We start from the raw sequence: 22,730 nt of genomic DNA, 5'->3' as shown, positions 1-22,730 counted from the left end.
TGCTTCTCCCAATGCACCCCAATATGTCGTTAGCCTTCTTGGCTGCAGGGGCACAATGTTGACTCATATCCAGCCTCTCATCCACTGTAATCCCCAGGTCCTTTTCTGCTGCACTGCTACTTATCCAGTCAGTCCCCTCTCTGTAACAATGTGGTGAGAGCAGTGAGAGATAAAAAGGCATCTGTTAAAAAATGGAAGTCGCATCCTGGTGAGGAAAGTAGAAAGGAGCATAAACACTGCCAAATTAAGTGTAAAAATGCACTAAGAAAAGCCAAAAAGGAGTTTGAAGAACAGCTAGCCAAAAACTCAAAAAGTGACACCAAAATGTTTTTTAAGCACATCAGGCATGAAGCTGCTAAACAACCAATGGGCCCCATAGATGACCAAGATACAAAAGGGGTAATCAAAGATAACAAAAACAAGAAATCCTGTAGCACATTATAGACTAATACATATTTTGGAGCATAAGCTTTCGTGGGCAAAAACTCACTGCATCAAATGCCTGAGTGGGGGCTTTCAGAGGAGGATTTAAAGGGAGTCTCAGTAAAGGTGGAGGGCCAGAGCTGACAAGGTCTATTCAGTCAGGATGGAAATGGCCCGTTATTAGCAGTTAATGTGGAGCTGTGAACATCAAGAGAAGAGAAAACACGTCAGTTCACCGTGGGGGGGGGGGGGGGATGTGGCCCATTGTCAGTTGCTAATGTGGAGGTGTGAACATCAAGAGCGGAGAGACTGCTTTTGTAAGGGGCCAACCACTCCCAGTCTGTGTTCAATCCCTGGCTGATAGAGTCAAATTTGCAAATGAAGTGCAGCTCGGAAACTTCTCTTGGCATTTTATTTTTGAAATGTTCTTGTTGTAGGACTGCTACTTTTACACCTGTTACTGAGTGTCCAGGGAGATTGAAGTGTTTTTGTATGTTACCATTCCTGATGTCTGATTTATGTCCATTTACCCTTTTACGTAGAGACTGTCCAGTTTGGCCAATGTAAATTGCAGTGAGGCATTACTGGCACATGATGGCACATATTATATTAGTACATGGTTTCCCAAACTGGGGGGGGGGGGCGTGAGGAAATCCCAGGGGGGCGTGAGGTGACCCAGCCCCCGCATTTCCCCCCACCCCAAGAAAGAGCTGGACTTTGCTTCCAGCTCTCAGCCCCTGCCATTTGACGTGGGTGACTGGCGCAGCTGCTGTAAAAAGCAGGAAGCCGGCAAAGACCCACACGGAGCTAGCTGCCTTCTGCAAAGGTGAGTGAGTGTGGGTTGCAGGGGAGGAGGAGGAGGATAGGGTAGATGGGGGCTGGGGGTGTTTGGCTTGGGTGATGGGGATGGGGTAAGAGCTGTGTGGCTGGTAGTGCCTGGCTTTGTGGGAGGTGAGTGGCTCAGGTGGGTGGCTTGCAGGGCTTGTGGGGCTTGGGAGGCTGGGCCCCATGGCATGGGGCTCAGGTGGCTGGGGCTGGCAGCTGGCCCCCGAATTGCAGGGCTTGGGTGGCTTGGGCTGGCAGGCAGGTGGCTGGCCCTGGCAGCATGGGGCTTGGGCGGGCAGCTCAGGAGGCTAGGCCACGGCTGGAGCTGGCAGTTGGTGGGCCACGGGGTCAACAAATATGAATAAAGGGGATCCAGTAGTTGTAGTGTACGTGGATTTCCAGAAAGCTTTGACAAAGTCCCTCATGAAAGGCTGCCATATAAATTAAGTTGTCACAAGAGGGAAGATCCTTTCTTGGATCGAGAACTGGTTAAAAGGCAGGAAACAGAGGGTAGGAATAAACGGTAAATTTTCCAAATGGAAAAGGGTAATTAGCGGTGTTCGTCCAGGGTCAGTCCTAGGACCAATCCTATTCCACTTATTCATAAATGACCTGGAAAGAAGGGTAATCTGTGAGATGGCAAACTTTGCAGATGACACTAAAGTTCTGAAGATAGTTAAGACCGAAGCAGACTGTGAGGAACTTCAAAAGAATCTCACAATACTGAGTAATTGGACCAACAAAATGGCAAACGAAATTTAATGTGGGTAAATGTAAAGTAATGCACATTGGAAAAAATAGCCCCAACTATACATATAGCATGATGGGGGCTAATTTAGCTACAACTCATCAGGAATGAGATCTTGAAGTCATTGTGGATAGTTCTCTGAAAACATCCATGCAGTGTGCAGCGGCAGTCAAAAAAGCAAACAGGATGTTAGGAATAATTAAAAAAGGGATCGAGAATAAGACTGAGAATATTTTATTGCCCTTATATAAAACCATGGTGCTCCCACATCTTGAATACTGCATACAGATGTTGTCTCCCCATCTCAGAAAAGATCTATTGGCGTTAGAAAAGGGCAGCTGAAATGATTAGGGGTTTGGAACGGGTCCCATATGAAGAGAGATTAGAGACTAGGACTCTTGATCTTAGAAAAGAAGAGACTAAGGAGGGATATGATAGAGGTCTATAAAATTATGAGCGGTGTGGAGAAAGTGAACAAGGAAAAATTATTTACTTGTTCTCATAATATCAAAACTAGAGAACACCAAATGAAATTAATGGGCAGCAGGTTTAAAACAAATAAATGGAAGTTCTTCTTGTCACAGCGCACAGTCAACCTGTGGAACTCCTTGCCAGAGGAGACTGCGAAGGCTAGGACTATAACAGTTTAAAAAAGAGCTAGGTAAATGCATGGAGTCCATTAATGGCTATTAGCGAAGATGGGTGAGGAATGGTGTCCCTGGCCTCTGTTTGTCAGAGGCTGGAGACGGACTGCAGGAGAAAGATTGCTTGATAGATACCTGTTCAGTCCACTCCCTCAGGGGCACCTGGTATTGGCTACTGTTGGCAGACAGGCTACTGGGCTGGATGGACCATTGGTCTGACCCAGTGTGGCCGTTCTTATGTTCAGCACTCTGCACTTCTCCTTGTTGAACCTCATCAAATTTCTTTTGGCCCAATCCTCCAATTAGTCTAGGTCACGCTGGATCCTATCACTACCCTCCAGTGTGACTATCTGACCCGTTAGCTTAGTGTCATCTGCAAATTTGCTGAGGGTGCCGTCCATCCCCTCATCCAGTCATTAATAAACATGTTGAACACCACTGGCCCCAGAACTAATCTCTGGGGCCCTCCACTTGAAACCAAGCGCCAACCAGACATTGAGCCATGGGCCACTACTTGTTGAGCTCATCTGTCAAGCCAGTTTTCTATCCATTTCACAGTCCATGTATTGAATCTGTACTTCTGACCCAGTTGCGCTGCACCTCTTGTAGGAATGAGCCTCTGGGCTGCTGAGTGGAAAGAGAACATGCTAAACAAGTGCAGCAAAAGCTGGCTGTTGTTTAAGTGCTGTTTGAGGAAGTGAACCTGAGGAAAGCTTCGAGAACAACAAGAAGTCTTGTGGCACCTTATAAACTAACAATAAAGACACAGGAAAGCTGTGTTGCAAAGGGACAGCTGAGCGTGTGCTGGCAACCTTCACCCTGGGATTGTTGATTTATAAGTGTTTAACTGCAGCCTCCCAACTTCTCTCTGAATGGGATATTTTTTATATCACAGCCAATCATTGTTCTTTCTTGCACATGCTAAATAAATACTAAATCATTCTTTCTACTGCCAGTTCAGATCAGATAAGGCTCCTGAACCAGTAGCCCAAGACTTAAGCATCTGGGATTGTTTATTTTCAGTGAAGAGCCATCAGTTTTTAAATGGCCCCTACCCCCACTGGTGCAAAAGAGTCCAGGGTTATTGACCTTGGGGCATGTTGCAAGGCTTCTTTGTTTACGCAGCCTTCTGTCTTACCAGGTGTTTGGGAAAGGTTTCAGGTGTTACTTGGAGGAGTCATTGTGAGTCTTCTAATTGACAATGCATCAGTTGTTTCATTGTTTAATTGAATTATATAATGATTGTTTTCCACCTTACAGATTTGGAGGAGTGCATTTCATAAAGTCAGTAAATACTCATGCCTACACATATTTACATACAGTTCTGCAGAGACACACATACACACCCTCGGGATCAGCTGAGAGTAAAGAACAAAGGTTTGTAGCCTGGGAGAGGTGTGGGGAGTGTCCGTGCTTGCCTTTATAAATATGTTAAGTATGAGCTAATTGGCGATCAGTTCTCAAGGTAAAAGAAAAGTCCAGTGTGTAAGCCTCCCTGGTCATGTGCAACACACACACTGTGGCCAGTGGCCCTGATCCTGTAACCATCCGCAATGACTGCAAGATCTCTTTCTTGAGTGGTAACAGCTAATTTACCCCCCATCATTTTATACCCACAGTTGGAATTAGGTTTTACAATGCATAATACTTTGCATTTATCAACACTGAATTTCATTTGCCATTTTGTTGCCCAGTTACCCAGTTTTTGAAATCCTTTTGTAGCTGTTCACAGTCAGCTTTGAAATAAACTATCTTGAGTAGTTTTAGATAGCTGCAAATTTTGCCACTTCACTGTTTAGCCCATTTTCCAGATAATTTCTGAATATGTGAAATAGGACTGGTCCCAATATAGAGCCCTAGGGGACACCACAAGTTACCTCTCCCCATTCTGAAAACTGACCCTTTGTTTCTTGTCTTTTAGCCAGCTACCAATTTATGAGAGGACCTTCCCTCTTGTCCCATGACAGCTTGCATTGCTTCAGAGCCTTTGGTGAGAGACCTTGTCAAAGATTTTCAGAAAGTCTAAGTACACTATCCACTGGATCACCTTAGTCCACATGCTGGTTGACCCCTTCAAAAAGTCTTATAGATTGGTGAGGCACAATTTCCCTTTCCAGAAGCCATACTCACTGTTCTCCAACCAAATCATTTATATGTCTGACAATTTTGTTTGTTACAATAGTGTCAACCAGTTTGTCCAGTACTGAGGTCATGCTCACAGGAATGCGTGATGTTCTCTGATTAAAATGTGGCCATGCAGATCATTGTTGCAACCACTGTTACATGTTTGCAATAAATCTTGTGCAAAGTGGGCCAAGTGAGGTCTCTACACAAAGCTTCTGGTTTGCTGGTTATGCTTATATTATTTGAATGCATGTGTCATTTTTGTATTTGAAGTACAAATATTGGCTATGTCAGTGATTCCCAACATACAGGTCCTGAACCAAACATGGGTTGCTGCTAGATTTGGTAAGGGTCATGGCTGGGTGGCTCTGAGCCTCATGTGGCTGTTTAAGGAGCCATTTGCAGCTTCAGATGCTGCCTCCTGACTCCTCCTCCAACTCCCAGTCCCTCCCCTGCTGTACTGAAAAGGAACTCAATTTAATTGGTTTTAACAGCCAGCCAGGGAGAACCTTTCTCTCCACGCTCTCCCACCCTCACCCCCAGTTTTGAATTGCCTCAAGTCACAACGTCTTACTGAATGTCAAAATGGGTGGCCATCTGGAAGAGGTTGGGAACTGCTGGGCTACATACCTACATTTCAAATGTTTGCTTCTGAGAGATACCAGCGGCGGTTTGGCCAGCCCATTGTGAAGGGGCTGTTTAGGTTGAATAAGAAATACGTGGCTGGCAACGAGCCTTTGGATCCACACCCACAATCCACACACGATGGACTTTCCTGTAAAATTGCAAGCTCGCCTGCGGGTAATGACGACTGGAGTCGTGCATGGACAGGTGACTTGTGCATGTGACGGACTTCATCCTGTAGCTGTACTTTTACACGGCAAGAATAATGGGATTCTCTCCTCATGGCCTGGTACAGAAAGGGCCCTGGGAATTCCTCCACTCTGTCTTTGTTCCTGCTTCTCACTCCGGGGGATCTTTGCAAAGGACTGAACGACCCATCCAAGTTGCTGAGGTACTCCAGAGGCTCGACTTGGGCCAGCAGTTTACTCCCTGTATGCTACAAGCCTGAACCAAGAACCTTGAATTGCTTTCTGGATTTAATTCTTTTCCTTTTCCTTTTCTTTCTGTAAGTGTTTGAAGAATTGGCAAGTGCGTGCTTTTCGTGTAAGACTCGAGTTATAAATTGACCTGGGAATGTGGCTGGTCCTTGGGATCTCAGAAGGTTGGTTTTCACAACCTCTCAGCTGTACAAAGAATGTTAATGCTGGTGGCAGAAAAGAATTGGAAGGTCTGAGGAGAATTGTTTGTATGACTTTTTGTTAGCCAGTGTGGTGAACAGAAGGGCTCTTTGTGACTGGTTTGATGTGTCTTATAGCGGAGGACTCCAGTCTTGGGCTGTAAGTAGCCCTGTCTTTAAGCAGTTCACCCTGAATTGATACTCTCAGCAGTGCCCCCCAGGAGCCTCTTGTTACAGCCTGTAATTGCTGGGATCACATCTGGAGCTCTTTTTAAAAATTGGCATCACATCAGCTACCCTCCAGTCATCTGGTAGAGAAGCTGGTTTAAATGACAGGTTACGTATCACAGTTAGTAGTTCTGGAACTTCACATATGAGTTCCTTTGCTCAATGCCATCTGGTGCTGGTGACTTATCACTGGTTCATTTATCAGTTTGTTCCAAAACCTTTCTAATGACACCTCCGTCTAGGATAGTTCCACAGATCTGTCAACTAAAAATGTTGCAGGTTTGGGAATCTCCCTCACATCTTTAGCCATTGAAATGGATGCAAAGCATTCATTTATTTTCTCTGTAATGGCCATATCATTCTTGAGTGCTCCTTTAGCATCTCAATTGTCTGGTTTCCCTACTGGTTGTTAAGCAGGCTTCCTACTTCCAGTGTACTAAAATGCATTTTGCTGTTGGTCTTTGAGTCCTTGGCCAGCTGTTCTTTAAGTTCTATTTGGAACGTCATAGCTATATTTTACATTTATATTGTCAGAGTTATGCTCCTTTCTGTTTTCCTCACTAGGACTTATCTGTCACCTTTTAAATTAGTCCTTTTTGTCTCTCACTGCTTCTTTTACTTTGTTGTTTAGCCACAGTGGCACCTGTTGTATTTCTTACCATGTTTGTTCATTTGGGGTATACATTTGAGTTGTGCTGTATTCCAATGTCTTTAAAGAGTTTCCATGCAGCTTTTGGCACTCTACCTTTTAATGTCTGTTTAACCAGTCTTCTCGTTTTTGTGTAGACCCCTGTTCTACAGAATCATATAACTGAAGGGCCCTCGAGATCCTCAAGTCAAGTCCCCTGCCCTCATAGCAGGACTTAGCACCATCTACATCAATGTTTCTTAAACTCTTTGAGACCACGGAACACCAAATAATAATATTTTTAATGAGGAACTCCAGTGAACATTTTCTTCAAAATATTGTTGTTGGACAAACCCCTCCCCCCAAAACAAGACAAAACAAACCAACAAACCATCTCCCTGAGCATTTCACGGGAGTTCTACCAGGTTTGACCTGAGCCAGTCATCTCGATGGGTGTTCTTCTCCCCATTCTCCCAGTCTGCTCTAGGCCGGCGCTGATCGCCTCTTTCCAGGACAATCTCCCTCTGTGTGTGGACTGTAGAGCCAGTTGAAAATGGAACCAAGTTTCTTATTGTTGGCAGAGAGGTCCTGGACCTGAGGATGTTCCTGGATTTGTGACCCAGGGTAGACCACTGCCTGTTCTGTGGCACAGCAATCGTCGATGGTTTTGTTACACACCGTGGCTGTTAGAGCATTTTAAACACTGAGCGAAACATTGTGTGGAGGCTGGTCACATGATCACACATTTGCACAATGAGCTCTGTCCCACCCCAGTTGTATCCCTGTGCTCACCTCTCTTGTCCGCCAGCTACTGGGCCCACTCCTGACCCTCCATGCCCAGGGTAAGCCTGATGGGGTGAGCTGGAGATGGAGGAGATCGTGATCCAGCTGGAGGGAGGAAGGGGCGGGCAGGGGAGATGTAGAGTCCCTCTTCTGGATTCAGACCCAATAGCTGAGACGTTGGCCTTGCAGCACAGGGGACTCTTGCCTGATGGAGACACCCAAGCTGCCTTTTCCCAGTGTCCAGCTGGCAGAGACCGGATCTGGTGCTGCTCAGCAGGAGTCCAGCCGCTCTGAGCAGAGGAGTGATGTGTTCTGGCTGTGGCCCTGGGCCTGGCCTCTCTGGTGCTATTTTCTGTTTGCCAGTGAGAGCCTGGCACCGCACCACCACCCTGGTGGCCCCAGTACTGCCTTTGCCTGGCCCCTGGGCAGATGGCATTCCGGTGCACTGAGGGGGTGCTCTACTGCCTCAGAAGCACATGCTATTCTTGCTTCCAGTGGGATCCCCATTGTGGCCCCACAGACGGAGCAAGACCTGGCTCATCTCCTAAAGAGCTGTTCAAACTCCTGGTCCTTGGGCTCAGAGAGCAAAACTCGGCCCCTGTCTGGCCTGGCTGTACCGGCTGGGAAGGCAGTGGGAAACGGACTCATCTGGCTGGCAGATGGTGCTGGAGCAGAGCAGGCTGCTGGTTGCTCCACCACCTGTGGCTCCCACCCTCGTGGTCAGTGTGTGTTCCCAAAGTTGTTCCATGGGAACATCTTTCAGGATGAGGTTTGTCAAAAGTACAGACCTGTTGGACAGCTCCACTTGGAAACTGGCTTCTGTCTCAAAATCCTTCAGCTGCGCCAAGCTGAATCTCTAGTCCATCTTGGTTACTTTTCTGGTGTACCTCTTGAGCTTGAACTTGAGTTTTATTGTGACCAAATGGTGGTCTGAACCCACATCTGCTCCTCTTCTAGTGCAGACGTCCTGCAGCGATCTTCTGAATGACTGCTGATACAGGTGTGATCAATCTGGTTTTCTGACTGGTGGCCAGTGAGACCCAAGTGATCATACTGATCCTTTTGTGTAGAAGCGACCAGGGAGCATGCGACTGGGTGCATGCGAACAGGGTGGTTGCTAACAGGAGGGAGTTTTGAGAGGGGCTCTCCTGGGGAAGGAGGGGGCAAACTACAGCACCTTTGGGTAAGTGGCTCTCTGGAGTGTTTGGGTGCCTGGGTTTGGGGGTTCTGGGCCTGGGTTTGTCTGTTTGTTTGGTGTTTGGAGTGCTGAGCTGTCTGTTTGTTTGTCTGAAAGGCCACGTGCTCAGGCTGGCCATGTGCTCAGGCTGCGTGCCGATTGGCTGAGCGGTAGTCAGAGGGAGGGGTTCTCTCAGGTAGGCCAGAGCTCTAAAGCCCTGCTGGCAAGCGACCAGGGAGCATGTGAACAGGGTGGTTGCTAACAGGAGGGAGTTTTGAGAGGGGAGTTTAGAGGGGGAGCTTAGAGGGAGCTAGTTACTACTTCAGATGTAAGGTGCAGCATCATCCCCAACTGCTGGTGGAGCTGAGGGACCTGCTGCAGCATGAGGAGCGGGGGGGCGAGATCGAGGGATGCAAGTGGTTTGGGGGCGTCTGGTATGGCTGTGAGGATGGCAGCACCCACGGAGGCTGCTTGCCGCGTGCTGGCTCAGATTGCATGGCTTCCAGGCCCAGTCCTGCGCTCCCTGCATGCACGCGCCGGACCAGATCTGTGGGGCTCCAGGGACAGCCATAGCCGGATGAAGAGTTGGTGGCTTTGGCTGGGACCTGGGGTGCGGCTGGGCTGCAAGATTGGCACCTTCCTGGAGGACGTGGGGCTGCAGCAGCGTGTGGCCAGGTGTGGAGAGGCCAGGGGAAGGGGGACCTGGGGGCAATGAGAACTGATATGGGGCAGTGTGGTGCAGTCGGGAGACATGGGAGTGGATGGGGGAAAAGGGGACAGGGAGGGAGGACCTGGGGGGTGATGGTAGCCGACGAGAGGCAGAGAGGTGGGGAGGAGGGTCCTGAGGAGGTGAGGTGGTCGTCACGGGGAGCTTTGGGGACATGTGGCACCAGGGAGGTGCAAGAGGCAGTGGGACCGTACCCACGTTCTCCATGCCCCACTGCCTTGTGGGTTATCCTGAAAAGGAGCAAGGCTAAGGGAGTAAACCCTGACAGAAAATCCGGAGGGGAGTCCTAAGGCGGTTCTGTGCCAACTTCTGGCATTGACCCGGCAACTCCTGCAGCTGAGCTGGTACCAGACGTAGAGGTTATCCTCTCCTTTGGACTATATCAGTAAAGCTGAGAGGGGAACACTGGCGTCTGGGCAGCCCAGGGTCCCAGTAATTGCCCAGGCTCGTGCCTGGAGAGGTACTCCAGCACCGCTAACAGCGTTGAACCAACACGGGAGGTAACAGGTACCGGTTATAAGCTCTTGCTCGATTGGCGTAGAGAACGAGTGCCAGGGGTTGCCTCCGACAGTGGGAGAGATCGTCGCATCTCACTGGACAGTCACTGCCCGCCTCAAGCTGGGCAGCCCCCAGCCAATAGGGTACTGTCCTGCCACAGTTCACCTGCCTCACTGGGTGCGTGAGGCTTAAGGTTCCCAAACCTGACAAGTGACTGAAATTTGAGCACCAGGCAAACCAATAAGAAAATCAACAAGAAAAGGAAACCATCAAAGTTTTAAGCTTGCTTGCTGGAATGTGCGGACCATGCTGACAGGTCTGACTGAAGATCTTCAGGACATCAGCGACACCTGAAAGACCGCTGTCATCAACGAGGAACTGAAGAGGCTCCAAGTTGACATTGCTGCTCTGCAAGAGACATGTCTCACAGATTCGGGATCTCTAAAGGAAAAGGACTACACCTTTTTCTGGCAGGGTAAAGCCCGAGAAGAAGCCAGGCAGCATGGCGTTGGCTTCGCCATCAGAAACACCCTTCTACAAATGGTGGAATTAGTCATGGGTGGATCAGAAAGACCCCTTCAGGTCATACTTCAAACTCGCGCTGGTCCTGTCCACCTGATCAGCGCTTACGCCCCAACCCTGTACATCGCACCGGAAGTAAAAGACAAGTTTTATGATGTGCTTAGTGCTGCCATAGCGCAAATACCTGCTCATGAACAACTGTACATTCTGGGTGACTTCAGTGCGAGAGTTGGAGACGATTGTGACTCGTGGCCTTCCTGCTTAGGCCACTTCAGTGTGGGAAAAATGAATGAAAATGGTCAGCGTCTTCTCGAACTTTGCACATACCACAATCTGTGCATCACAAACACATTTTTCCAAACCCAGCCACAGCACAGAGTGTCATGGAGACACCCACACTCAAAACACTGGCATCAACTGGACCTGGTCATAGCCAGACGTGATAACCTCAAAAATGTCCTTCTGACACGCAGCTATCATAGTGCTGACTGCGATACAGATCACTCGCTAGTTTGCTCCAAACTCAAGGTGATTCCCAAGAAGCTGCAGCGCTCTAAACCAACTGGAAGGCCCCTCATTGATGCCAGAAAGACGGCTAACTCAGAGAGAGCTGAAAAGTTCAGAGCAACCCTGGAGGACAATCTGCGCAGCAACCCTGGGGGTACCGATGTGACATCCAGATGGCAGCGTCTGAGGGATACAATGTACAACACGGCCTTGTCAGTGTTTGGAAGAAGAGCTAGAAACACAAATGACTGGTTCGAAGCTAACTTCGATAAGATGATTCCAGCCATCGAAAAAAAGCGCGCTGAGCTCCTGGAGTACAAACGTTCGCCAAGCCAGAATACCTTGCAAGCGCTCAGAGCAGCCAGAAAAACAGTACAGCAGACGGCCAGGCACTGTGCCAACAACTACTGGCTTGAGCTATGCAGCAGCATCCAGACCAGTGCTGACTTTGGTAATCTCAGAGGAATGTACGAGGGCATCAAGAAGGCATTAGGACCCACCCAGAACAAGATGGCACCTCTGAAATCCAAATCTGGTGAAGTCATTGCTGACAAAACCAAACAGATGGAGCGCTGGGTTGAGCACTACTCTGAGCTGTACTCACGCGAGAACATTGTGGTCAACTCAGCCCTCGATGCCGTCGAACTCTTACCAGTAATGGATGAACTGGACCAGGAACCAACTGTGGATGAACTGAAGAGAGCCATCGACAGCATTGCAGTCGGAAAGGCCCCGGGCCAGGATGGTACCACCAGAGGTGATCAAGTGTGCCACAGACACTCTCCTGGAACCCCTGCATGAGCTACTGTGCCTGTGCTGGAGAGAGGGTGAGGTTCCACAGGACATGCGCGACGCTAACATCGTAATCTTGTATAAGAACAAAGGAGACAGAAGCGACTGCAACAATTACTGTGGAATCTCCCTCCTAAGTGTCACTGGTAAACTGTTCGCTCGCGTCATCCTCGGCAGACTCCAGAAGATTGCTGAGAGGGTGTATCCTGAATCACAGTGCAGATTCCGCGCAGAGAGATCTACCGTCGACATGGTCTTCTCTCTGAGGCAGCTGCAGGAGAAATGCAGGGAGCAGAGGAAGCCACTCTATATTGCCTTCATCGACCTAACCAAGGCCTTTGACTTGGTCAGCAGGGATGGACTGTTCAAACTGCTCCACAAGATAGGCTGTCCGCCACAGTTACTCAAAATGATCCAGTCTGTCCATGAAGACATGAGAGGATCCGTCCAATACGATGGCACATTATCGGATGCTTTCAGCATCAGGAGCAGCGTCAAACAAGGATGCGTGCTTGCTCCGACACTGTTTGGGATCTTCTTTGCGCTCCTCCTGAAGCATGCCTTTGGATCTTCAACAGAGGGCATCTTTTTGCACACAAGATCTGACGGGAAACTGTTTAATCTTGCAAGGCTGAAAGCTAAATCTAAGGTGTGGGAAGTCCTCATCAGAGACATGCTGTTCGCAGACGATGCTGCTGTAGTGTCTCACACAGAAGACCAGCTTCAGAAACTGCTGGATCGGTTCTCCAAAGCATGCAAGGACTTCCGGCTCTCCATCAGCCTAAAGAAGACAAATGTACTTGCTCAGGACGTTGCTATTTCTTCATCAATCAGCATTGACAACTATACGTTAGAGGTCATCCACGAGTTTGTTTACCTCGGGTCCACCATCACTGACACCCTGTCATTGGAGTCTGAGCTAAATAGAAGGAGCGGAAAAGCGGCCACAACTCTGTCCAGACTCAGCAAGAGAGTGTGGAATAACAACAAGCTGTACACCCACACCAAAATGCAAGTCTACAGAGCCTGCATCCTCAGCACCCTCCTTTACGGCAGCGAGACTTGGACCCTGTACGCCCGCCAGGAAAAGAGGCTGAACGTCTTCCACTTGCGCTGCCTCAGGCGTATCCTTGGAATATCGTGGAAGGACAGAGTGACCAACACCGCCATCCTCGAGCAAGCTGGAATCCCAACCATGCACACCCTCCTCAGGCAGCGGCGGCTCCGCTGGCTTGGCCACGTCCACAGGATGAGTGATGGAAGTATCTCAAAAGACATCCTGTATGGTGAGCTAGCCTCTGGCAAAAGACCTCCCGGACACCCCCAGCTGCGCTACAAAGATGTTTGCAAGAGAGACCTCAGGGAAGTAGACATCAAGCCAGACAGCTGGGAGGAACTGGCAGACGATCGCAGCAGATGGAGGCAGGAACTATACAGGGGCCTTCAGAAGGGTGAGTTGAGGATCAGACAGCTAGCAAAGGAGAAGCGAGCCCACAGAAAGCACAGCAAGGACCTGCCAGACACCCATTACATATGCAACAGATGCAGCAAGGACTGTCACTCTCGTGTGGGTCTTCACAGTCACAGCCGACGCTGCAAATGAGGATGCCAAACGGAATGAAGAAGGGCACGATCCATAGTCTACGTAGACTGAGGGATGCTACTACTACCAATCTGCTGAAGGAACAAAAGTCACTGAAGCGCTCTCTGTTTTCATTCATGTGGCCTAGGCCTTCATTTCCCATGGTCTGTTCTCTGCCTGTATTTTCGCTTCCAATTTTGCTTTGAAGTCACCCATCAAAATCAACATACCCTTCTTTGCTTTCTGGTTCACAATGCTTTGTAGTTTCTCATAGAAGCCTCTTTGACATTCCTCAGCTGCTTCATTGTTTGGTGCGTAACACCACACAGTCAGTACCTTTTGCACTTTGGTGTAGAATCTGCCTGTGATGATGCAGGATGACACTGCTGTTCACTCCATTAAAGCATCAGCTACCTCTCTTTTTAACATCAAGCCCACACCTTCTGTGCATGGTGCTCCCTCTTCTTCATGTCCTGATAGATGAGGGGTTCACCTGTTACCAGGCATAGCTGCCCAGATTGTGTCCATCTTGTCTCACACAAGCCCAAAACTGCAAACCTGTACTGCTTCATCTCAGCTGCAATCTGTGCTGTCTTCCGCACTCAGTGCATGGTCCGAACATTCCACGTACCAAACTGGGTGGCTGTCCTGGGTGAGAGAAGAGCCATCTGTGGGGCAGCTTCCTTTTGGCTTTCCCTGCCACGCTTCACACTCAATCAGTGCGGCTTGTCAGCTCTTCCCAAGACTTGTGTAATTGTAGGGTTCTTTGTCGATGTTTTTTTTTTTACGGATAGGGTTGTTAACCCTAAGCCAACCCCTTTTACCTTGGGGAGAGGTGATCCAGATTTGTCTGGTCTCTACCCTTTGACCTGCCAGTTTGGGTGACTCTTCCAGGAGCTGTAGCTTCCACTGGCACAGCTCTCTGGGTCCTTGTAACTATAGTGGTATAATTGTGTTGGTTCAATTCCCCACACAGATAAGCCCTCACAAAGGCTTTCGGAAGAAGCAATAGCCTGGAGATCTGGGAACTCTGTAAGCAGAGCTGCTAAAACTTATGCTGCAGTAATTTTAGAAGTATGTCCTGGGCATCAGTAGCGTTCTGTAGCTGGACCAAGGGCCAGTCCAATGCTGTGCATGTTATGAAGGTCACTATAGAGATGTGCTTGTAGAAGATTAGAATGTAAAGCGACTTCCTCCTCAGGGACATTATTATGAACACAAGACTGTGGAGCTGTGCCCTGGAAGTGGGGTTGGGAACATCACATGGCTGTGTGTAGAAGCTTACTACAGAAGCTCTCCAGTTTGTTTTATTAAAGGTTCACTGTTTAATGAGCATCAAGGTCATCACACGGCATCAGAAGTGCTGAATGAGAAGGCAGCTGCAGTCATTTTGAAACACAACAAGAAGTCCTGTGGCATCTTATAGACTAACAGATATTTTGGAGCATGAGCTTTCATGGGCAAAGACCTGTTTTGTCATTTTGAAGGTAACTTTTGTGTTTGCAGCTGAAGCAGAGAGAAAGGCAGGCTCCAGGAAAGCATGTGGGGTACTAGGCACAGAAGTTTTTGCATGTATCTAGTGAGCACAGTCATAGCTTGACTATCTTAAAGGGAAAAAGCCAAGAAAAACAAAACAAAACAAAAAAACCAAACCAAATCAAAACAAAAAGAGGATGTGTTGCAACTTCCATTCAGTCTGCAACTGTCAGGCAATGTTGCAGAGAACAAGAAAAAAAAGGTACAGAGATTTGAATTGTATTTACCAGCCACAGGGGCAGAGGAGAAAAATGATAACGTGAAATTCATCAGGTTTTTTTTGCATGCTGTTGGTGAGGCAGCACTGAATATTTATTACAACTTACATTTGAAGAAGGTAAATTCTACTGCATCAGACTTAACAAAACGAATAAGCAATCACGGGGCATGTTAAAGACTAACAAAATAATGGACCCATGGTACAGAGGCTCTAGAAGAATTCCACAGAGACTTTAACAATCTGCACCCCACCATCAACTTATGCATAAACTTATGCCTCCAGTCCACATGAGAGATGCATTTCCTGGACACTACAGTACAAATCAAAGATAGCCTGATCACTACAACACTCTATTGGAAACACACTGATCGCTGTACTTACCTACATTCTTCTAGCTTCCATCCTGCACACACAACTAGATTCATTGTTTACAGTCAAGCCCTTAGGTACTATCGCATTTGCTCTTATCCAACTGACAGAGACTGCAAACTACAAGATCTTTACCAAATATTCATAAACCTGAATTACCCACCAGGAGAAATAAAAAGACAAATTGACAGGGCCATATGAATACCCAGAGACCAGCTACTCCAAGATAGGCCCAAACAAGCCAAGAACAGAACACCACTGGTCATCACCTATGGCCCCCAACTCAGACCACGGCAACACATTATTAAAGACCTACAACCTATCCTTAATCAGGATGCCACACTCCAGAAGGCCCTAGGTGACAGGCCTGTTCTCTCCTACAGACAACCTCCCAACCTTATGAGGATTCTCACCCACAGCCACAGTCTATACCGCAGGAACACCAGTCCTGGAACTTTTCCTTGCAACAAAGCCCGCTGCCAGCTTTGTCCACATATCTATTCTGGAGATACCATCACTGGATCTAACCAGGTTACCCACAGAATCACAGGCACATTCTCATGTTCCTCAACTAACATCATATATGCCATCATGTGCCAACAATGTCCAGATGCTTTGTATATTGGACAGACTTCAAACTCCCTTAGACAAAGAATTAATGGGCATAAAACAGACATAAAACCACTCCTGATTCACAAATCTGTCATCCAGCACTTTAATGGAGTGGGCCATTCTGTTAATGACCTGAAAGTTTGCGTCTCACTGAAGAGGAATTTTCACAATAGTTTGGAAAGAGAGGCTGCTAAACTCTCTGTTACATTCAAATTTGACACATTGACACATGGTTTAAACGAGGATGGGAATTTTCTAGCTCATTATAGGGGCTCTTTTGCATACTTGGCTTTATCTAATTCTTGACCTGTCCCCCACTTCTGCCCCTCTACTCTCTGATCTGCTCACCTTGATACTATTTTTCTGATTTGTCAACCTTGATTACTACTTTTGGTTCTCTGTGCCTTAAATAGTGAGTCTGTTCCGGTATGGCTATGGTCTGAAGAAGTGGGTCTGTCCCATGAAAGCTCATCACCTAATAAATTATTTTGTTAGTCTTTAAAGTGCTACTGGACTGTTTTTTTGTTTTGATAGTATATAGACTAGCACAGCTATCTCTCTGTTAGTATTCTGTATGTGTTAGGTGATGAGCTTTCGTGGGGCAGACCTGGAGATAGCCCCGTACTGGAAATGGTGGGATGGTTTTATAACACAGAGATATGAAAAATTGAAATAAAAACTGACAAATCAGCTAGATAAGACAGAAGGGGGTCGAAGTGGGGGAGGAGGGGAGAGAATTACTAACTGTAAGTGTCCTGTTAGGTATTCTCTCTCTTCCTCCACACCTTCAGTTTTTATTTTATTTATTTGATTTCAATTCTCATCACCTAATACATTATTTTGTTAGTCTGTGATGTGCTTCATGATGCTGGTTCGTTTTGTCCGGACACAGACTAACCCAGCCACCTCTCTGTGACTAAGTTAGGCTTGTATGCAGGTGCTTGAGAGGGTGCAAATGCATCCCCCCAAGGGGCTGCCCTGCTGGTTTCCTGCACAGCATGGTTGCTGCTCTTTCTCCCTCAGCACTTCAGACCATCTTAAGTGCCTTTGCCAAAGCATATGAGAATCTCGGACTCACACTGAATATCAAAAAAGACTGAGGTGCTCCACCAACACTCACCAACAGGACAATGTCATGCAAGTCAACAGTGCTGGCAAATGTGGAGCACTTCCTTTACCTTGGAAGTCATCTTTTCACTTAAGTCGACATTGACTTGGAAATCTAGCTTTGTCTGAGCTGCGCAAGCTCTGCTATCACCTGCCTGAGAAAAAGGGGCTTCAAGAACTGGGACATCTGTGCCAAGACAAAGCTCCTTGTCTACAGCATGGTGGTTGTTCCAATGCTACCGTACGTGTGTGAAACCTGGACAACATACAAGGGTCATTTCAAGGCACTTGAACGATATCATCAATGCTGCCTCAGGAGAATCCTAAGTATCTCTCGGGAGGACAGGCGCTTGAACACTCGAGTCCTGGGAGAGTTGAACATGACCAGCACTGAAGCCATTATCATTCACCAACAGCTTCGTTGGAATGGTCATGTGGTTTGGATGTCTGATCAGCGCCTCCCAAACAGATTCTGTTTCCAAATTGGAGAAAGGACAGAGGAGCGTTGGGGGTCAGTGGAAGAGATATGAAGACGTGCTGAAGGCACACATGAAAAAGTGCAACATTGGTGTTAACACTTATAAGAACCTTGCCCAAGACTGTCCCCAGTGGAGAACGGTAATCCATGAGGCACAATTTGAGTGGTCCCACTGTGGTGCAGATGAGGAAAGCCAGAGAAGGAGAGAAGAGCACCAAAAACTGCTCCGTGCCCCTCCAACAGCTACCAACGCCTACTCCTTCTGTGATAAGACCTACGGCTCCAGAACTGGGCTGATCAGCCATCAATGGATGCATAAATAGGAGGGTGACATGAAGACATCCTACTCATTATCGATTGACTGCCAAGAAGTAGAACCTTCAGGAGTCAAAGAAGGATAATAAAGCTGCAAAGTGTGATTTGGCTGTGACCCGCACACCTGGTAAATTCATGTGCACAGCAGAGGCACTGCCTAGAGAAGTGGCCCTCATGAAACCAGAGAAGACCTTAAAGACAGACACACAAGCCTATGTAGCCCTGATCGGAAAGTCAATTCCCGTAACTGATGGGAACAAGTGAGAGAGGAAACAGAGGAAGACAAATCATTGGGAATAGTTAAGAAGTAATAATTAAAGGGTGGCCTGAATAAACAAGCTGTTCTCCAAGTATAAGAGATTAGTGGAACTTCAGACATGAACTTACTGAGATAAATGGGGTGATTTTCCAGTGATTTTCCAGGCAATAGGGTTGTAATTCCAACAAGCTTCTGAAAAGAAATGTTACAGAAGATCCATGAGTGTCAGTTAGGAGTTGGAGGTGTAAACAACAAGCACGAGAGCTGATGTAGTGGCCCCAGATCAATCACAACGTAATGAATGTACTAGCAGATTGCTTTTCCTGTTCGAAATACAAGCCATGCCAACAGGCAAAGCTGCGGAGACCTCCCCCAGCTGCGCAAAGGCCTTAGGAGAAGGTCGGCACAGACTTGTTTACCTTGCAGTCAAGGGGTTGTTTAAGAGTCCTAGAGTATTATTCTCTGTATCCAGAAGTTTGCACACTGTATGGTACTCAAGTGAGTCCGAGATCGCCAGCACAAAGGGGATTTTCTCCAGATATAGAATCCCAGATGGCGTTTTCAGTGATAACGAGCTGCAATGTTCCAGGGCACATTGAGGCAGTTGGCCACAGATTGGCATTTCGATACAAAACATCAAGTCAAAACTATCCCCAGTCCAGTGGGGTTTGCAGAGAGGTCGGTCTGGACAGTTGCCTTTTAGCACATGTGCCATGCACTCTGGGCGGCATGTGAGCAGGATTCATCACCAAATTTGGTTCCTTAGCGTCCCTGCTAATGACATGGACTGTGACATGGACGCTGGTCCAGGTCACGGTGTGGAGACTCACGAGAAAGACTTTCACTGTGGGGCTGAGCTGTGCAAAGGCTTTTGGGTTCCTGAAGGACATCTCTGAAGAATGGCTTTTCTTCTGCTGAGCTAGTCATTGGCAGGAGGAGCAGGGCTAATGTACCAGTTGCTGGTTCATTCGTGCCATGCTGTTTAGCGTAGGCGATCATGGCCCTCCACCCTGTCCATTACGAGTACTCTGGAGCATCTCCACAGTACTGTGGCAAAGCAACCATGAAGTGATACTATCCAATATTTTCTCATGTTGTCTACCTCGTCCTCGCTTTCCATTGTACTTTCCTGTTGTCACTAAATTTTCAAGTGCCGACTTTCTAATTATATGACGTATAAATTTTGCCTGCCTTGTTCTTATCCTATTTAACAGTGTTCTTTTGCTGTTGGCTTCATTTCAGACAGACTCGTTTGTTCTTTTGGTCGTCCATGAGTTGCACAACATCCTTCTTAAAAACCACATTTCTGTGGCTTCGACGTACTTCTCATTTTGTTTACTGATAGTCCCTGATTCGCGTCCATACGTGAAGACTGGTTCTACATAACATTGCAGCATTCTTTTCCTAATCTCCAGTGATAAAGGTCTGTTTGTGAGAATGGTTCTCATTGTCTGAAATGCTGCTTTCGCTTGAGCGATTGCTGAAATCCCGTAACAATGAAACTATAGGGAAGATGGCAGAAAATTGGAAGTGGAAGCAGAGGTATCTACGGAGATACACACCCCACAAAGCTGGAAGTGACCTTGAGAGTTCATCAAGTCCAGTCCCTGCCCTCTTGGCAGGACCAAACACCATCTTGTTCCCCTGTTTTGCCCTCAACCTCTAAATGGCCCCCTCCAGGGGTGCGCTCACAGCCCTGGGGGGAGCAGGCCAATGATCAAACCACTGAGCTGGCCCTCTCCCTGTTGTGGTCTTCTTCTGACACAAAGGTCCCTGAGCTCCTGTCCCATGACCCAGCTGACAGAAATCAGGAATCACACCTCTGACGCTTGACCAAACGACTCCAGGTTTGCGCTGCCTTGATGCTGATGAGGCACAGGTATTTTGAAACAAGCTGAGCAGGCGTCCGGATTTTAGAGCTCTTAGCAATATCCATACTGAAAGACAAAGCTCTCTTCTGGGACTGAACTTCCCAGAGCAGCCGCTTCGCTGCCCCGAACCCAAAGAAGTGTAAGCCTGGGAGCAGGACCACGCGCTGGGGCCGTTCTCTCAAATGTGCTGAGTGTCTTAAGGCTCATATTCAGCGACTTGGGCGCGCTACCCTGAGTCACACAGCAAGAGGGCGCAGATCACTCCTGCCTGGCCTGAACCCCTCACAGATCAAGCTTTATCCCTAAATAACTCTTGAACCATTGCTGCCCCTCTAGGGCAGTGCACAGGGGGTTGCTGCTTAAGTTGAAGCTTGAGCAGGTAAAATCAGGTTGGGATGAGCAATACAATGGTTCAAGGTCCAGTCTTGCAAAAAAACTTTACAATAACTGTGATGTCATGGGACTTTATTGCATGGCCTGTATCTTGAGAACCCCTTGCTAAAGCAACCCGGGTTCTGAACAGCCCAGCCTACCCAGTGTCCCAAAGAGGCACAGCAAATTTCAAGGCAATCTCAATGTTCAGGTGGATTGTAGAGACATTGAAAAGGAGATTCAAAACATTAAGCTAATCTCAACCTTAGCTATAGGGGTGCTACTTACCCACTGCATTATGGACTGAATCGTGTGCGTAAGTGTGGAGACATGGCTATCTATGCACCTATGTGTTCGTGTGTGCACATATAAACGTGTGCATATCTGTGTATGCACCTGTGGGTGTGGGTGCATGCATGTGTGTTAGTGCATGCAAGCACCAGTGTGTGCACCTTTGTATGTACCTGTGTGCACATGTGCATGTCTTTGTGTGTACACATGTACTGGTGTGTGTGTGTATCTTTGTATGTGACTGTGTGTGCACGTGAATGTCTGTGTGTGTACGCATGCACCTGTGTGTGCGTCTTTGTGTGTGCCTGTGCATGTCTTTGTGGGTACGCATGCACCGGTGTGTGTGTCTTTGTATGCACTGTGTGCGCATGTGCATGTCTGTGTGTGTATACGCATGCACCGGTGTGTGTGTCTTTGTATGCGCCTGTGTGCCCATTTGCATGTCTGTGTGTGTATACGCATGCACTGGTGTGTGTGTCTTTGTATGCGCCTGTGTGTGCATGTGCATGTCTTTGTGGGTACGCATGCACCTGTGTGTGTGTTTGTGCGTGCGTACACACCATGTACTTTTAGGGCCTGGATTCAGACCTACTCAGCTGTGCGTCGGGTACTCTGCGCTGTTGCCAGGCCATGCAGTGTGAGTGTCTGTGTGTGTGTTGCTGATGAGCTGGTCACTCGTATGTCTGTGGCCCCTGCTTGTACACAGCTGCTGTATTTGTCTTTTGATTGTAAATTAAATGACGTCTGCTGAAGACTCCTTTCACGGCAGATGCAGATGCAGACGCCGACGCCGACGCCGACGCCGACGCCGACGCAGACGGCCTGGCTCCAGAGCTCACATGGGAGTGCGCTGTGGCTCTCTCTGGGGAATGGTGGAATTCTCAGCAAGGGGAGCAGAAGGACTTGTTCTTCTTCGAGTGGTCCCCGTGGGTGCTCCACAATGACGATGTGCCGACCTACTCTGGGTCCCGTGGGTGCGCATGGGGTGTGATACAGCGGGGGGAGTCAGGTGGCCTGGGACCAACCACCCCACCTCTATAGCAGCCTGATATAGTGCAGGAGCAATATGTGATTCAGTGTATCCACTTTAAAACCTGGGTTTCCCCAATATTATGAGTACCAGGAACAATAACACTCCGACTGTGAACACCACAATGCCCTGTGGCTGTTCTAAGTCCCAATAATTCTCTATACAGACCCAGCTAGACCAGCTAGTGGTATTTACCAACAGTGATTGATTCATTTATTCGTAACTACAATTACTTAACACTTGTTATATATATATATATATATATATATATATATATATATATAGTTATTTATTTGGCATAGGCTAAACACTAGGTTACATATAGCTGTATATAATTACATGTGACTTACCAATAACATCCAATGCTCCCACATCTCACCAACAACTATGTTACAGCGGCCCTTCAAGTCAGAGATACGGCTGGGTTGGGACCTTTCGTGGTGGTGACGTCTGGGTGATCAGGCCGGGGTCTGCTGTCTGGACTGGAAGTTGCCAGCCTCCGCCTGGTGTCCAGGAGCCCACACCCTTATTCCTGCTAAATCACCTTTTGTAGGCTGCGTCTACACGTGCACGCTACTTCGAAGTAGCGGCAGTAACTTCGAAATAGCGCCCGTCACGTCTACACGTATTGGGCGCTATTTCGAAGTTGAAATCGACGTTAGGCGGCGAGACGTCGAAGTCGCTAACCCCATGAGCGGATGGGAATAGCGCCCTACTTCGACGTTCAACATCGAAGTAGGGACGTGTAGACGATCCGCGTCCCGCAACATCGAAATAGCGGGGTCCTCCATGGCGGCCATCAGCTGGGGGGTTGAGAGATAC

Source organism: Carettochelys insculpta, chromosome 24 (assembly GCF_033958435.1).
Source record: "Carettochelys insculpta isolate YL-2023 chromosome 24, ASM3395843v1, whole genome shotgun sequence".
NCBI classification, from domain to species: domain Eukaryota; kingdom Metazoa; phylum Chordata; order Testudines; family Carettochelyidae; genus Carettochelys; species Carettochelys insculpta.
Note: the sequence above shows the minus strand (reverse complement) of the source record.